We start from the raw sequence: 16,696 nt of genomic DNA, 5'->3' as shown, positions 1-16,696 counted from the left end.
CAGCCAATGTTGTTAAATCTTGCTTTTCATACTTTCTAACCTACTGAAGAGAAACAGTGTTTGTGCCATATTGTTCTTAATTCTTTAAAAACACTGAAATATTGAAATAGACACTACTTTAACATAGTTACATATCACAGATCAAGTTAATCATTTCCCCTTTTAATTTCTATACAACGGATTACAATGATAAAAAATGTAATTTTTACAATCACATTTAATGTTTCTTATCAAAGTGATATATTTTCGTTCGACTGGCACACTATGAAACTAGGCATTGCTTAATATTGTACATAACATCAGCGCGACAGCAATCCGTGCATTTATGGAAACAATTTATTTTTTGTTTTGAATTTTGTATAGAGCTACACGAGAGCTATTCGCGCTAGACGTCTGTAATTTAGCAGTGAAAGGCGAGCATGATTGGTAGGACGGTTTGTTTGTTTGTTTTGGAATTTCGCACAAAGCTACTCGAGAGCTATCTGTGCTAGCCGTCCCTAATTTAACAGTGTAAGACTAGAGGGAAGGCAGCTAGTCATCACCACCCACCGCCAGCTCTTGGGCTACTCTTTTACCAACGAATAGTGGGATTGATCGTCACATTATAACGCCCCCACGGCTGAAAGGGCGAGCATGTTTGGCGCGAAGGGGATGCGAACCCGCGACCCTCAGATTACGAGTCGCACGCCTTAACGCGCTTGGCCATGCCGGGCCTGGTAGGACGGGGATTCGAACCTGCGATCAGCAGATTGTGAGTTGAGCGCCCTAACCAACTTACTTACGGAAACAAAGGACAGTTCATCGAATCACGTCTGGTCACAATGTGCTAATAAATCCGAACAACCTGCCAATATTTGTTAAAAATGACTAATGACAAAAGAAGTTTAAATGGTGTTCTCCTGCAAAATGATAATATATATGCATCTCGTGATAACGAGAAACGCACTTGAAGTAAATACTTACAATACTTTGCACTAGAATAAGAAAATGTTTACTGTTGTTTTTGAATTTCGCACAAAGCTACTCGAGGGCTATCTGTGCTAGCCGTCCCTAATTTAACAGTGTAAGACTAGAGGGAAGGCAGCTAGTCATCACCACCCACCGCCAGCTCTTGGGCTACTCTTTTACCAACGAATAGTGGGATTGATCGTCACATTATAACGCCCCCACGGCTGAAAGGGCGAGCATGTTTGGCGCGAAGGGGATGCGAACCCGCGACCCTCAGATTACGAGTCGCGCGCCTTAACACGCTTAGCCATGCCAGGCCTATGTTTACTGTCTAGACACAGCTCTATTTCAGTGAAAGCAAACTTAACTTTAAATTCAACTGTATAAAAAGTTGTAGATTTAAAGAATAAAAATGTTTTTATTTGTTAAACTTTTTTCCTAACACACTAACCAATACGATGGCAAATCTTCATCGTATCCGCTGAGTGAAAACACCAAATTTTCAGATGAAATGATATTTATATCATTCACAACACAAACGGAAATTTTCAAGCAATTACGTAAATCGCAATCGCAAATACTAGCGAAATGATTAAAACTGTAATTAATCTGTAATATCCTGTTGTTTCTTATGGTATCGTAACCTAATGAATTCCTATTAGGCTTTGTGGGCAATACTTCATCAACATAATTACCTTAATTTCCTTTCTAGTTTCAGTAACAGTTTTGTTTCCTATCACGATCTTTCTCTTCTATCTGGTTTCACGGACAGCATTATATCCTGATGATATTTTTATCGTACTTGGTTTCGTTTTTAGAATCTAACCTAACGAGGTTCGTGAGCTCAAATTCACGTCACACCAAACATGTTTGCCCTTTCAGTCCTAGGGGCGTTATAATGTGACGGTCAATCTCACTATTCGTTGGTAAAAGAGTAGTCCAAGAGTTGGCGGTGGGTGGTGATGACTGCCTTCCCTCTAGTCTTACACTGCTAAATTATGAATGGCTAGCGCAGATAGCTCTCATATAGCTTTGCGCGAAATTCAAAACAAGCCAAACCGACCAGATTTTAAAGCTATTAAAGAAACTAGAAATGACATGAAAAATAAGGAAATCTTCAATATTATGTTCTTTTAATGCATACGCTCTGCACAAGGCTGTGTTAAATAAAAGCTATAACAACTTGTGATATAAAAACATATTTTGATTTGACTGGCTTATCCTTTCTAATGCCTCACTTTACACAAAATCATCATAAACAGTTATCATCGTAGAATACTAACTAAGAAAAGATATATGTATATATATAAACAATCTTGATTTATTTCAATATACATCTGCGTGAAAGTTGCAGTTATCTTTTATCAGCATATTTTATTCTCCATTTAAAATGGCTTCTAAATGTTTTCCCTTTATAAACTATGCTAATCTTAGCAAACAACTCTCCGTGTTCCACCTCTACTTCTCTGTCGTGTAGTACTGTCACCGCACTATACACAGTTTCGTGTTAAATTTAGCAGTATGTCTGAACCTTAGTTCTATTCCTGGGTGACCCATTTTCTGGAAAAATGTTTGCTCTCCTTTCTACATTTTTAATTAAAACGATTGCGCTAAAGAGGAGTAAAGCCATTAGGTTACCAGTTTCAAGTAGCAGTGCAGTCTGTACAGCTAAATTAAATAGGAAACGTGTGAAAGTGATGTGTCTCTAAACAATATTTCCTTCACAAAATGAAATTTTCTTTTTTATTATCAGTGATAAAATAGGTTTTTATAACAGATAAAGAGGGTGCAAAGAATACTTTTTTGTATTAGTTGATCTGTTGCCAGGAGAAAAAAAATCTATAAGTGTTTTGCATTTTAGATTTGCCCAAAACCCAGTAGGTGACAGTAAACCTTACCTTAGGTATTTTGTTTATAAGATAATGTATATAAGAGGAAATAAGCAACTTATATTCCAATGTTTTTAAAAATGTAAACCGTTTGATGTAATAAGTAATTGAACACTTTAGGTTATACATTTGGAAACACATTTTATAAATACCGTGTGAAAAGTTGCAGTTGTACTAAGATTGCACATTTGTAGTTCAATAATGTATTTGTGCATCTTACAGTTTTAATTCCAAATACAATATAACTATCCTTGTTGTTAGTGCCATATTAAAGCAAGAGTTAATGGCGATTGCAGATCCGAAACTCCAAAGGCTTTAGGGTTCCTTTATGTTAGAAAACTGTCCTCGAAAACAGACAGGTATTAAAGAACAATAGGTTGGAATACTGTGGTCGTAATCAGTGATCTCTAGCCCAGGGGCTTCTAAACTTTTTAGACCTGCGGAAAAAAAAAACATTCCGGAGCCTTAATAAAAAAAATACACTAAAAATAGAAACAATCGGTCACTAGCAAATAAAGTTTACTTCAAGCTTTTAAAATATAAATTTATTAAAAATATCAATGTTGTTGTTGTTTTTGAATTAAGCACAAAGCTACATAATGGGCTAACTATGCTCTGCCCACCATGGGTATCCAAACCCGGTTTTTAGCGTTGTAAGTCCGCAGACATACCGCTGAGCCACTGGGGGGCAAAATACCAATGTTTAAAGAAAACTTTTACTTACTTGTTCAAAAAATTCTGCTTACAAAATTTATATCAGTAAAAGTACAGTGTACTTGTTTATTTATTAGTGGCTCGGATAGGCTTGTTTTGTTCACAAAGTAGTTCAGTATTTGGAGTTATGGTTGTTACCTGTAAGCACAAATCATCTTCAATGTTTAGCCTGTTTCTAAATTTGGTCTTTGTAGCTGTATAGAGTAAAAATGTTTGCTCACAAACGCATCAAAATTTTCAAAGCTCTGTTACTTATTTCAGGGTACTTCATGGCAATATGAATCCAAAATTGTGTAATTTCTATTCCTGCTGAAATTTTGTTCTTAAGGTGTAATCAGTTGAAATTTCTATAAGCTGGTCTTTCTCTTTCAAAGGCAAATCGTTGGTATTTGCAAAGTCAGCAAATGGATTTTGAATCCACAGTAATTTTTCTAAATGAGGAGGGAAGTACTCCCCAGTATTTGTACACAGATCAGGTATGTGCTGTAAGACTGAAACTTTTGCACCTTCATTTAAGGAACTTTCATTCACAAGTAAAAAAAAACCACTGAGATTTTCGAAGCAGTCAAGTTCTTCCATAAGTATACATTCACCCCAAATTTTAGCTTAAGTTGAAGCGCTTTCATTTTACTCTGAGCTTTGAACTACATTGTAGCATCCAAATAATTTAGATAGGCAAATACGTCCGAAAGGTAAACAACTTTCTGTATCCAGCATTTGTATGCAAGTTCAAAATGGCATTTAAATAAAAAGAAACCTATCTCCTCACGCAGTTCGTAAAACCAAGTAAGCACTTTTCCTCGAGAAAGCCATCGAACTTCAGTATGAAGCAGCAATTTTTTAAGCAAACTTCCTATATCCTCACTGAGTAAACTGAAGATCATCGCATTGAGTGGTCTTGATTTTATAAAATTAACTATTTTTATGACAACACCCAATACCTCCATTAAGATTGCTGGCATTCATTTCATTGCAAATGCATGACGATGAAGACGGCAGTGGATACTCTCCATGTCTGTTTTTTTTTTGTTTTTTTTTATACGTGCCACTGCGCCTGAAAATTTTTCAATCATAGTTGCATTCTCATCAGTGCAGATACTTGACCAAAGCTGTCATTGGAGCTCATGTTCTTCCATTAATTAATCGATCAGTTTAAATATTTCTTCGCCTGTTGTTTAAGTAGGCAAAGGTTTACAAATTAGCATACTTTTCTTCTAAACTAGATTCGTGAATATAGCGAACAAACACCAGCAATATCGCATAACCTACGACATCTGTTAATTCATCCATCCGAAGCAATAAGAGCTCCTTTGTTGTCCTGATGGATGAACGAACAAAATGTAGCTTTCATTGCATTTAATTGCAAACACTTGCTTCTGAAATACTCGGATGTTGGGTTTTTATAATTGGGAGTGTTTGGTTTCTGGATGCCGTTTTAACTTTTCTGGACGCAAACTACTCTTACTCAACACTATCCCACATTAAACATACAACCTACATGGTCCATCTTCATTACCTGTTTATTCAAAATTATATTCAATAAAACTTTCATCATACTTTCTTTTCTTTTTTATTTCAGTACTTGTTGCATCATCCTGCGATGAAGTGCTTGCATACGACGATAACGCTTATGAATTCGTATTAGGTCTAGGCCTAGGAAGATTTTTACCCGTATCAGATTTATTAGTGATATTCAGCCACTTATTCATTATAAGGGTGACAACTAATTATTAATTTCTCTAAAAACGTATTCTTATATCTTTGGCACTTCAAATGTATTTTCACGGACACAAAATATTCATACCGTTACATAATGGGCTGACGAACAAATAAAATATGGAAGTGAAAGTTTTGCTTGTTTGCTCAGCTAAGCACAAAGATGCACAACGGCTGTTTTCACTCTGTTTTGTAAACGTATTTTTGGTGTGTGTTTAGCCATGTAAGTCTTACCGCTGTACCACTAGAAAGAGCATGTCTTTTCAGTGAGTTAATTATCTTTAATGCTGATATGCCCGATTATCATACTTTGAAATTCTTTTAAAAAATGGAAAAAGTTTCAATTAATTAATGTTTAATTGTTAATTTATGCACATACTTTTTATAACCAGTTTTGGAATAATACTGGGAGCAGTAACAACATTTTAAATACAGTTTGCAACTTTACCTGAACGAATAAAAAGTTTAGAAAATTCATAATTTAGAGATGAGTTTCGTGTAACATAAATGAACAGCTTTTATTGACACAACAACAGAGCAGTAAACTTATATTAAACATAACAAGGTTTTTGAGCTCAGTCGTAAACTTGAATTGATAAATTCAAGCTGAAACAATCTAAATATAGTTCTTTGAATTAATTATTTTTCTGAGTTTATCATATTAGAAAAAAGATTAATTAAATCGTTGTTGAATTACATCAGGACAAATTACGTCGCTTTGATAAAATCTCGGCATTGGGTGCATATTATTAGGAATAGAAAAAGGCATGTGCAGTTCTTATCAATATGAATTTAATAAAATGCGTTCTATTTTATCTTATTATATTTAATTATGTAACAACAACAAAACAAACATAAATCAGCTTTATAGAATTAACGAAAAGCAAATTTAATTGTTATTCGTAATAGAAATCACAAATTTCAAACAGCGATTTTTGTATTACATTCTAATACATGCTATGGAGTCTGTAAAATAAAAATGCTAATTCCATATTCATCATGCCAGCTTGCGTACATGAATTCTTATAATAGTGTCCCTTCATTTCCGTTTTGGTATGTGTGCATACCAAACCAGTCTGTGATCAGTACTAACAGACAATGGGTTATCTTAATTTCCGAGTTGACATATGAGACTTAGTAAATGAGCCTTTTTAAATTTTACAAAGCACTAATCTAATATTTTTTACCATAATCCAAAACAAGCGACACGTAAATATACCCTGGGGCAGCATCGACGCTGACACCTCTATCATGCGAGTCCAAAGAGATTGGGAATACATCGATCAAGGAATGGGGCAGATGAACTCTCGGATGTAGAAGCGACGCCAGGATGGTCAAGCGTTGTTCATATAAGTTTTTTTGTAGTTGTTGATAAAAGTGATTATTTCTTCACAATTCAACTTCACGTGTTTTTTTTTTAATCTAGGATACTACATTTTCATGGGATGTAACTAGTAACATACTATTAGTGAAGTTGGGCCATTAACTATAATTATTAATTTAAGTAAATACTTCTAAAGCATTCTATACTTTCAGTTGTGTTGTTCGTTTGGTTAAACGAATTTATTTTCAGCTTTAATAATATTTTTAGAAATAAATATTGCTACATCTAGTTAGTAAGGCTATCCACACGTCTCCCGTAGATATACTGAATTTTAACCGCTATTTTTGTAACGCTACCATTAGAATGTTCATAAAAGAAATTTTTACTATATTTAAGTTTCCTTGCATTCACATATATACGATTTATAAGATTTTAAATTCTGTAATAAAAGAGCTGTAGTAGCTCTGACATAAAAACAAATGTTAAAATAATGCAGTGGCAAAAAACTTACATATAAATATACCAACAGAAGGTGGCAGAAAAACAACAACAATATCTGGTTGCAAGATAAATGTTACTCGCTGTGAGCATTAGATCTGCATTACTAAGAAAAGCGGAAGGCAAGGGAGGCTATATCATTGAATGAATCAGCTGTAGGTTTGCGCTCGAGTCTCCAGATAAACGGTCCTCTGTAGTTGGAACACTAAGTGACTCACACATACCATGACATATAGTCATAATGAACGTCCGCATCTAACTGATGTTTTTGCTGATATATTATGGACTTTAAAGTGATTTTTCTTTCACCAAGCTTAATTCTGATGAGAATCTCGAGATTCGTATGTTAAAATTCGATATGTTGTTATAACTGAGGTTAGCTACTTTGCTCTACAGTTGGCTAGCGCTGTCTTTATTAGCTAATATCGTTATTCTAATTAGGATTATATTCATTGTGTAAGGCTGCAAACGTGGCAATTCTGTGTACAAACGTTTGTTTTTAACGCAAAACTACACAACGGGTTATCTGCACCCTGTCCACCGTGTGGAATCGAACCTTGAATTTAAAGTTGTAACTACGTAAACTTACCATCGGAGGACATCACAGATGCGTATGCGTGTGTGTGTATATATAGATATATACAGCTTAAGTAATGGCTACAATATTGAGATAATACGAAAGACTTGTGTGACATTTATAGGTGCCCAAAAAACGTACACTGAAAATACAGATTTTGGTTTAAACCGATCCGTATATTTGTATCACATCAAATAATTTTTGTTCGTTTCAAAACTCAGTTTTAAAAATTGAATAAATACATTAGATGAAATATGGGAGATGCTCGTGCTCTATGGGAGATAACTATATGGGACCTCAGTAGTAACTGGTGGAATTATAGTAGTAATGATTGTGTTTTATTTGACTCGTATATGTTATTAAGGCCCTGTACTCAAAACCGTCATGGACCTACAATCGTGTGCATAAAGTATTTAGAAAAATGTGCTTACAAGGCCTTCAGTAGTCCTAGGAGGATAAACATAACACAGAGAAGGATATAAGCTTCAGTAGTTCTAGGTGGATAAACATAAAATAACACAGAGACGGGTAAAGCCACCAGTAGTTCACAGAGGATAAACATAGTACAGAGAATAAAAAAGGCTTCAGTAATTCAAGGAGAATAAACATAACATAGAAAAGGATAAAGCCTTCTGTTATTTCATTGTGTTGAAGAGGTTTAGGTGCACGTGAGAAAATAGCCTAGAATAATACTGCATAATATCCTATGTTTCTTGGAAATGTCTGCAACATAGGTGCACTTCTAATGCAAGACGGATGTATCTAGGAGTTGCTTTTCTCGTGGGGGTCACGAGTTTTGTAAAGATGTTCAACGTATACACCGTTTTAACTCAAACATTTTGCATATAGAAATGCTAGTTTTCAATTCTTTCTGATATGTTTAATATTCGTAAAAAATCAGTTATTTAGTAACTGAAATACACCCAATCATTAGAAATGATATGTTTCCATGTTAATTTTCTTATTGTTTCTAATATCATACTCACATGAAATATAAGTGCTTAACTACATCAATTTCGTTAAAATAACAAATGTCCTCTTCTCAGTTTGCTTCTCACAATGTATAATTTTTTATAGGAATGAATAAAAACCTTATAACCCGAGCGCTTTCGAAAGATGGACTGAACGCAGAATGCTTGACAGAGATGGGGGGTGTTTAATTTGTAAGATTTAAAAATAACACGTACTGTGCGAACACTTTTTTAAAAAAAATAGGTGTTATGAGATTAAATCTGGAAGTGATTTTGCTCGAAATATATCTTAAACAGTTGTATGGTTGTTCACATAATATCCAAAATCATTCAAAATGTTAAGAACCCATAGGCAGTTGCGCAGTCACTATATAAGCAAAACTGTTTCATGTTATAAAAATTGGAGGTTGAGCCAAATCCCCCTCGATTCTCTCTCCTGCGTACGTGCATGATTTGTGAATACTAAGAAAATTAAAATGTACGACCTTTAATAAAATAATTCAGAAAGCAAAAATATAAGATGATTTATTATATTTCATAACTTCAAGAAATGTGGTTAAGAAAGGTTTTACACACGATTTTAAACTGATGTGTTACTTCTATACGTCAATTCCTTGGTTCAAACTACCCTGCTTATATGAGTGAATGTGAGTGGAAACTGATAAATGTGTCGTTTCTACTACTTACAATTTGTTATGGTCTTGATCACAAACTCTCTAAAAACAATCTCTTAATTTCCGTTTCACTCGAGCACATTCACAGTGATTTTGTTTATCATGGATACGAAAATCAACGAAACTGGTATTTCTATGAGAATAAACTTAATCTTTACGATATCCATATAAAGTGTTTTCCTCAAGAATATATGTGTTTTCTTATAATAAAGCCACATCGGGCTATCTGGTGAGCCCACCGAGGGGAATCGAATCCCTGATTTTAGCATTATAAATCCGGGTCATACCGCTGTACAACCTCAAATAAAGTGGTAAGATAGGATAAGCTGCAAGTTTCTTAACCTTCAGTAACCGATTAAAGAAATACGAGTGTATTTTATATCGAAGCAAATGAACAAACTACGAAGTCATAAAAAACACATAGTAAAAATCGATTTCAAATTATTCTATTTTAATTTTTAATTCTAAGGGCGGATTTTAAATACTGCTGCATGAAACAGCCTTAGGATTTTTAACTTCATCAAGATAAATTAACGATAATACGTAGTATTAGGCAGAAGTACATGTGTAATATAATCATTTCAGAAGAAGATAATTGAAGGGCCTATCTTCCTAGGAGGGCTTTATTTGTTTCAGAATAATGTGCAAAATTAACCAAGAGCTATCTGTATATAGCTATTCGTAGTTTTGAATTGATAGACTAGAGAAAATATAGCTAAATCACAGCACCCACCGCCAATTCTTGAGCTACCCTCATCTGAACGAATAGTGTAGTATGATCATTACTCTTACAACATACTCACCGCCCCAGAGAGTTGTTTTTTGTTTTGTTTTTATGCAATATGTCACGTATGTAAAATCCTCAAATTCACAGTTTGGTATGATAACCACTGGGCCACTCCCCGTTTTCTTATGGAGGGGGCTCACTATATATGTTGAACACTTTTGTGGTAGTGCAGTTTAACACAGCTGTGTTTATACACATTTCAGCTAACTAAAGTCTGAGTAAGACACTGGTCTCGTCTTCCCAGTTTCAAAGACTGCTAACTAAAAGATATGTGTTGTTATCGGCCGTTTAAAATTTATCGTATTTGGTACTTTCCACTTTCCACAAGCCCATAAACATGGTCTCTTTTAATGAGGTACTAAACTTAATCACTACGTGACAGCTGTTCCCTGTTACAACGTTTATGAGCTCTCATGCAACAAGCTACATGTATCTGACGGTCGTAAAATGAGTAACGGCATTGGCACGAGTGAATGTATGTATCTTCGAATTTATTGGATGATTTACAAGTTTCAATGTTTAACAGGGAAGTGATTGGCAAGACTTGTGCATGTGACATTGTTTTAATATTTAACATGGGAGTGGTTGGTAAGACTAATATATATGAAATTGTTTCAGTACCTAATAGAAAAGTAATTTGTAAGACTTGTGCGTATGTTAGGCACGTCAAAGTGATAATATTTAGCCAAGTTCTTCGAGGCGAAACATACACTACTGTCCTACCTACACTACTGGCGTTATATGTTGTGTTCAGGTAAATACTAACTGTTTAGTATTAGTAAACTATGAAACAACTTGTTAGCGTTTCTTCTACGCTTACGTGCTAACAGATACAGAACGTTCCCTTATTGCAATGGTTCTTAAACTTTTTTAGGACATTTCGGGCAGTTAGTGGAGGTTCTTGATGACCCACTCAAAGTGACTTAACGACTCAATGGTTAAGAACTACTGCCTTGTGGTGACTACTTTTCGAATTTTGAAACTTTTTTAGCCATTCCTAACAGTTAGCGACGCATAATTATACAAATTAGTTGAAACAGTGCATGAATAATCGATAGTAGGTCTCACAAATATACGTTACATAAGATAAAACTAATATGAACTATAGCTATATAGGCTAACATTAACACAAGTTACATAAGATAAAACCAGTATTAGCTGCTGTTATATAACATTAATATAACCAATATTATTTCTTGACTGTAATATTTTTCTATATAAAAGCAAGCGCATCATGTTTTACCTGTATTAATACAAAAATACCTGTGGCGTATAGATATTTGTGATGTTGGGAAGAGTAAATAAAACGGGTGTTCCCAACCTAATGTTGAACAAAGCCTGATGACTTGTTTGATGGTGAAAAGAGAGATTGGACAGAGATCTGAAACTGATGTGGAAATATGCTGCTGTTGGTGTTTTGAATTAAGCACAAAGCTACACAATGCCCACCACGGGTATCGAAATCCGGTTTTTAGCGTTGTAAGGCCGCAAACATACCGCTGAGCCACTGGGGATAGAAATATGCTGGAGACAGAGATTTGAAATTAATGTGGTAATGCTTTAATGGTTAATTTTATGTTTGTAACATTTAACGCGGAGAATATACATTGTTGCTGCTTAAGTTTGTCGCTTTTTTCTGATTCACACCATTTAACTTCCAGTTTGTACTATGATTAGAATAAGCGCTTAAGCCAGAATTATAGAAGTATTTCTCAATTTTTAGGATATCTCTTACATCTTGGTGCAAAATATAGTTTTTTCGTAGAAGCAAAATTCAAGATTATTATTAAATTTAATGCATTAAATGTACCAAATTCAGAGTAGAAATCTTTACCACATTAAGAAGTGGCGCAAGTGCTTTGCCATTTCTGCCAACTTTCCAGACTCGTGAAGTCCCTCGCAAAAATTTTGCTCATTTTTACCCAATTTGTACGTGTTTACAGAGATTTCAAGAGAAAAAAGACGGAGGAATGCAGCCTTCTTAAGATAATATTTAAGAGCATTACAAGAGTTGCATAAAAGAAAATCCATAACGGAGAGACTTCGTTTTTACTAATGAACTTTCACCAGATCTGTTAGGATTTCACCTGAGTGTGTAATTTGGCTCTGAAAAAACAAACTCAAATTGCACATGTATTTAATTATTTACTATGCACTATTAAACTGATCTCATGATATTATTAGTTATAGAGGATTAATCTGATGGTGTATGGTAAAACACGAGTTTGATTCAGTTGTATAGTGTATAACATGAAACTGGTCTATTGCTATAAGATATAGCATAAATTTACCTAATAATAAAAAATATGAGAAGAAATAACGGATTTAACGTTGTGATTTTAACGGAAATGTTATTTTTAAACATTAATCTATCTAACTGACTTAAAGATGCATTAAAAACACGCAAAATATGTGTGTGACATGATACTGCAACAACTATGAACAGTATGTGGTGCTAAAATATAACACAAGAACTACACAACACGGATAGTTGTTTGGAATAATTGTCACAGGTATGGAAAAATCGTCTTACACAAATATAGCTTAGCTTTACTATGACTTGTGAAGTAACTAGCCTTACGTGTTTGCAAAATAAAAACGATATAATAATTTATGCAAAAACAGCTAATTTCACAGATACAAATCTTCTCCGCCATGACATATTACACGTGCGCAAGACGCTGTTCCAATATAATTGCATGTCTAAACCCATAACGGTAAACAATGTGCTGTTTCCAGCGTGAGAAGTTACGTGCATAAATATTAATACGAAAAGCGTTGTCAGGAAATATTTCGCTGAATAATGAATTAGATATACAAGTGTATAAAAATAGCCTGCGAGAGATAACGTAATAAGTGTTCATCACCTCCGCGATTCTGTTTAAAAAAACACTTAAAATATTGTAGTAAAAACTACGACTCACTTTTGATCTTCCAGACGTAACGTCAGTTACTCCCCAGCTTTTATGTCTTCACCATTGACGTCATTAGAAAGATTTTACAACACAACAGGACTTACTGTTGTACTGATTTACACTAATAATATCTATCAGTAATATTAAAACCTGAAACGGTGCATCATTCAGTAGTTTTGATTCCATAACTGAGTTAATCACCCTATGTTATTTACAAAATTTTATAATTTGGATACACTCATGAAATACTTTTTACCTCTTATATATTTACGAATTGTCTCAATAGACACACAACTCTTCGCAACATCAGCAGCAGCGTTTTAGATCGAGCAGTAGGTCTTGAAGTGATGTATCGACAGACAAACAAGTTTTCACAGTATCACCAACTGTGTTTTGTTAGTGCAGTACATATTCATGAGATGTATCAACAGACAAACAAATCTTTACAAGATCACCAACTGTGTTTGATAGTGCAATAGGTCTTGACGAAAAATACAGACAGACAAACAAGCCTTCACAACATCATCAGCTGTGTTCCGGATAGTGCGATAGATTTTGACGAAAAATATAGAGAGACAAACAAGCCTTCACAATATCAAGACTGTGATCCGGATAGTGCAGTACGTCTTGACGGCATCACGACACTTAGTATCTTCCTGCAAGTAAAATTTCCTGTTACACTTGTGCCATTTCTAGCGGACAACGCCACCTAGAATATATCACCCTATGTTGATGGCAGCGCATAAAGCCTCAAGAGACCTTCAGCTGAGAACGAAGATTAACGAAAAACACGAGCTATTTTTAGCATTTGGCAAGTACGAGTACATGCAACTGTCGTCTGGTGACAAGAGTGGGAGGCTTGAGGTGGTTGCCTGGAAACGGTGCATTGCAGACAAGGCTCCTTTTGGGCAATAAAATATCTACTATTTACCAAGTTGTTTCAATTTCGGTATCACATTTTCGTGGTCGTCTTTATACACAAATTAATAAGAAACACAATAATGTGTTAAAGGGTCTTCAGATACACCAACTCGAAGCGAAGTTCTCAAAATACATTTAGAGATCATACACAGAATGCACAAGAAATCCATTCAGAAAATAGCATTCCCAACAAAATGTAAAGATATTATTTACGTCTTTAACATTTATTTCAGTATCGATATCCACATAACTTCCGATGTAACTAGTGAACTTTTATATACAGTGAATGTTGTCTATTCGTTTAGTGGCGCGCTTAATACTTAGACATTTATTTTGTTATAAATAGGCGTTAAAGCAGTCATTTTGTAGTCAATAAAACCGTTTGATTTGATGAATTAAATACAAAGTTAAGATATATAATCTCTAGAAGAGGAAGAGATAAAACAGTTACTGAAAACTGTTGTTGAAATAACTGGATATATATACTGTTGTATCATGTGATAGGTGATAGCACTCATTTAGCAAGCATGGGCCTAGTTTTATTTTCTGAAGTTGTGCAAATGTATAATCGTGACATTTCACCCACCTGCTTTCGAAACAGTACAATCTGCTATAACTTTAAGTACTCAAAAAAAGTATAAAGAAAAAGTGGCGTTGTAAATTAACAAACATTCTGTTATTTCAAAACACAGGTCTACACTCACAAAACATAAACATATAAGTTTTCAGTATTTTGTAACACACATGACGTGCGATTTTCTGGTCAAAGTTAGGTCCTTCGGTAGAAGAGCGATAAATTTATGGAACTCAACAAAGCTAAAATGCAGAGTTCGTGTTTTAACGGTGGACAGAGCGCAGATAGTTTATTGTGTAGCTTTACGCTAAGTAAATGAATAGTTCAAATTTATGTTTGTTTGAATACATTGAGGTAATATTTTTGTTATAGACATCGCAGTACCGGAATGTAAGTGGACGTAAAACCGTTTCTAAATATGTGTTTTAATTTTAATCGAAATCGGTTCAGAGTTTTAAAAGCAAGAGACTCACGATGTTTGAACTCCCTGTTTGTGTCAAATTTTCGTTTTGCAAATGAAACAAGAAATACATTACAAATAGGCAACAATAGGATTAGGATTAGTATACAACAAACTACTTACAGAAAAAATGAAAAAGAAGAAACATTTTTACAGCACCCATTGTTAATGTGAATTTTAATAGATTTGAAAAACAATAAAGATCAAAACAAAAAACGTTAGAATTCAGAAACATAATGAACATGCATGGCTCGGTATTATGTCAGAGGAGAATAAAACCATAACATAAAGTGGAATACATTAAAATAATAAGTTATGAAATGATAACACACTTAGTTAAGCTAACATAGAAGTTAACAACGTTTGGATAACTTTTTTAGAAACATTCAAATAGCAGGTGATTCAAGTTCTGGTGAGGCTGAACCCAAGTCGCGTGGATAACGCACTAGAAGTTATATTAAGAAGACATATGACAGAAATAAATAGAGAGGTTAAATACTTTATATTAATAGCCTTGAAAACTTAACAAGTTATAATCGGTGTCACGACGCTCTATCTGACGAACGGTATATCTGGACAATAGCCCTGCAGCGTAGTTTTTTCAGCAAAAAGCTACTTCGTAAAACCTTCAAGTCCAAAACACCTCATTCCTCCTTGCTTGCTTTCCAAACTTCATCGAATGTACGAGAAAGACGATTATTTAAAGCCTATTTCAAAGTTCGTTTACAAGAAATCCATCAGCGACTTGACCAGTATGTTTTCATATGGAATAGCATGGAACCAGCTTGTACACATGGTTTGAGTAGATTTTCTAGATAGGGGTCCATTTTAATTATGTTACATATTGTTTTTAGAGTCTCGTGGACGGATTTTGCATCACTAATCTTTCTTTTTGGGGATTCTCACCCGTTAAAGACGCTGCACTACTTGCTTACCAGGGCGAACATATAAATTGTTGCATATCTTTTTCTGGAAAGTCCTGGTGGCCCAAGATGATCAATACTCTCTTTTTATTATTATTATTATTATTATCATCATTGTCATTAGGTATAATGGCTATCCCCAGTTTGGAAAATGGAAATCCCCAATCCGAATACACTTTTGTGACCTGAGTTTATGAATATTTTAGGTAGAAAGAGCCGTTACATCCACTTCTCAAAAACATTATTGGTATCGTCACAACATTTACGTAATGCTAAACAATATCAAAATTTTTATAGTCTGTGATTGCCACCTAACGTACTGATTGGTATGTTCAAAACCGTTTTAATATATTATAATCAATACTCTGTATTCCTTCTCAGGACGCTGCCTCTCCTCCCTTTCCCGAGGCCCGGCTGTGAATGTAAAGGGGGTCTCTTGCATCTATCTACAAAAAGCAAATCTATGTCGAAGAAAATTGTCATTTTTTACCCCCACCCCAAGAAAACCAACAAATTTCAAAGTAAAAAAGACATTTCAAAACAACAGATCCGAAAGTATAACAAATAAGAAATATATCACAACATATTAAAATATGGTAGCAAGGTTAAAATGAAAACAAATGAGGTATTGAGAGTAAGAAGCTAAACTTGCACAATATGGTGGCAAGGTTAAAACGAAAACAAATGAGGTATTGAGAGTAAGAAGCTAAACTTGCACAATATGGTGGCAAGGTTAAAACGAAAACAAATGAGGTATTGAGAGTAAGAAGCTGCTTGTACAAAAAACGAGTTAAACGTTAAATAA

At 34.5% G+C, this 16,696-nt stretch overlaps 1 protein-coding gene across 10 annotated transcripts in view; it reads right to left on the bottom strand.

The window, feature by feature from the left end:
• The window catches only part of LOC143230309 (histone deacetylase 4-like), a 150,027-nt gene that overhangs the window by 102,362 nt on the left and 30,969 nt on the right, over nucleotides 1-16,696 (bottom strand). For 2 of the 10 annotated variants that reach the window (XM_076463594.1, XM_076463602.1), the window contains exon 1: nucleotides 13,023-13,733. The exons of 5 other annotated variants lie outside the window; for them this stretch is intronic. The gene's annotated coding sequence lies outside the window, so the exon portion shown is untranslated. Of the gene's footprint in view, nucleotides 1-13,022; nucleotides 13,734-16,696 lie in introns of those variants that run through there. 3 more of the 10 variants (XM_076463604.1, XM_076463598.1, XM_076463607.1) reach the window with 3 other exon arrangements.

The sequence above is a fragment of the Tachypleus tridentatus genome, chromosome 10, assembly GCF_004210375.1.
Source record: "Tachypleus tridentatus isolate NWPU-2018 chromosome 10, ASM421037v1, whole genome shotgun sequence".
Classification (NCBI taxonomy): Eukaryota; Metazoa; Arthropoda; class Merostomata; order Xiphosura; family Limulidae; genus Tachypleus; species Tachypleus tridentatus.
The sequence above is the reverse complement of the archived record's forward strand: the minus strand, read 5'-3'. Positions and strand labels throughout refer to the sequence as shown.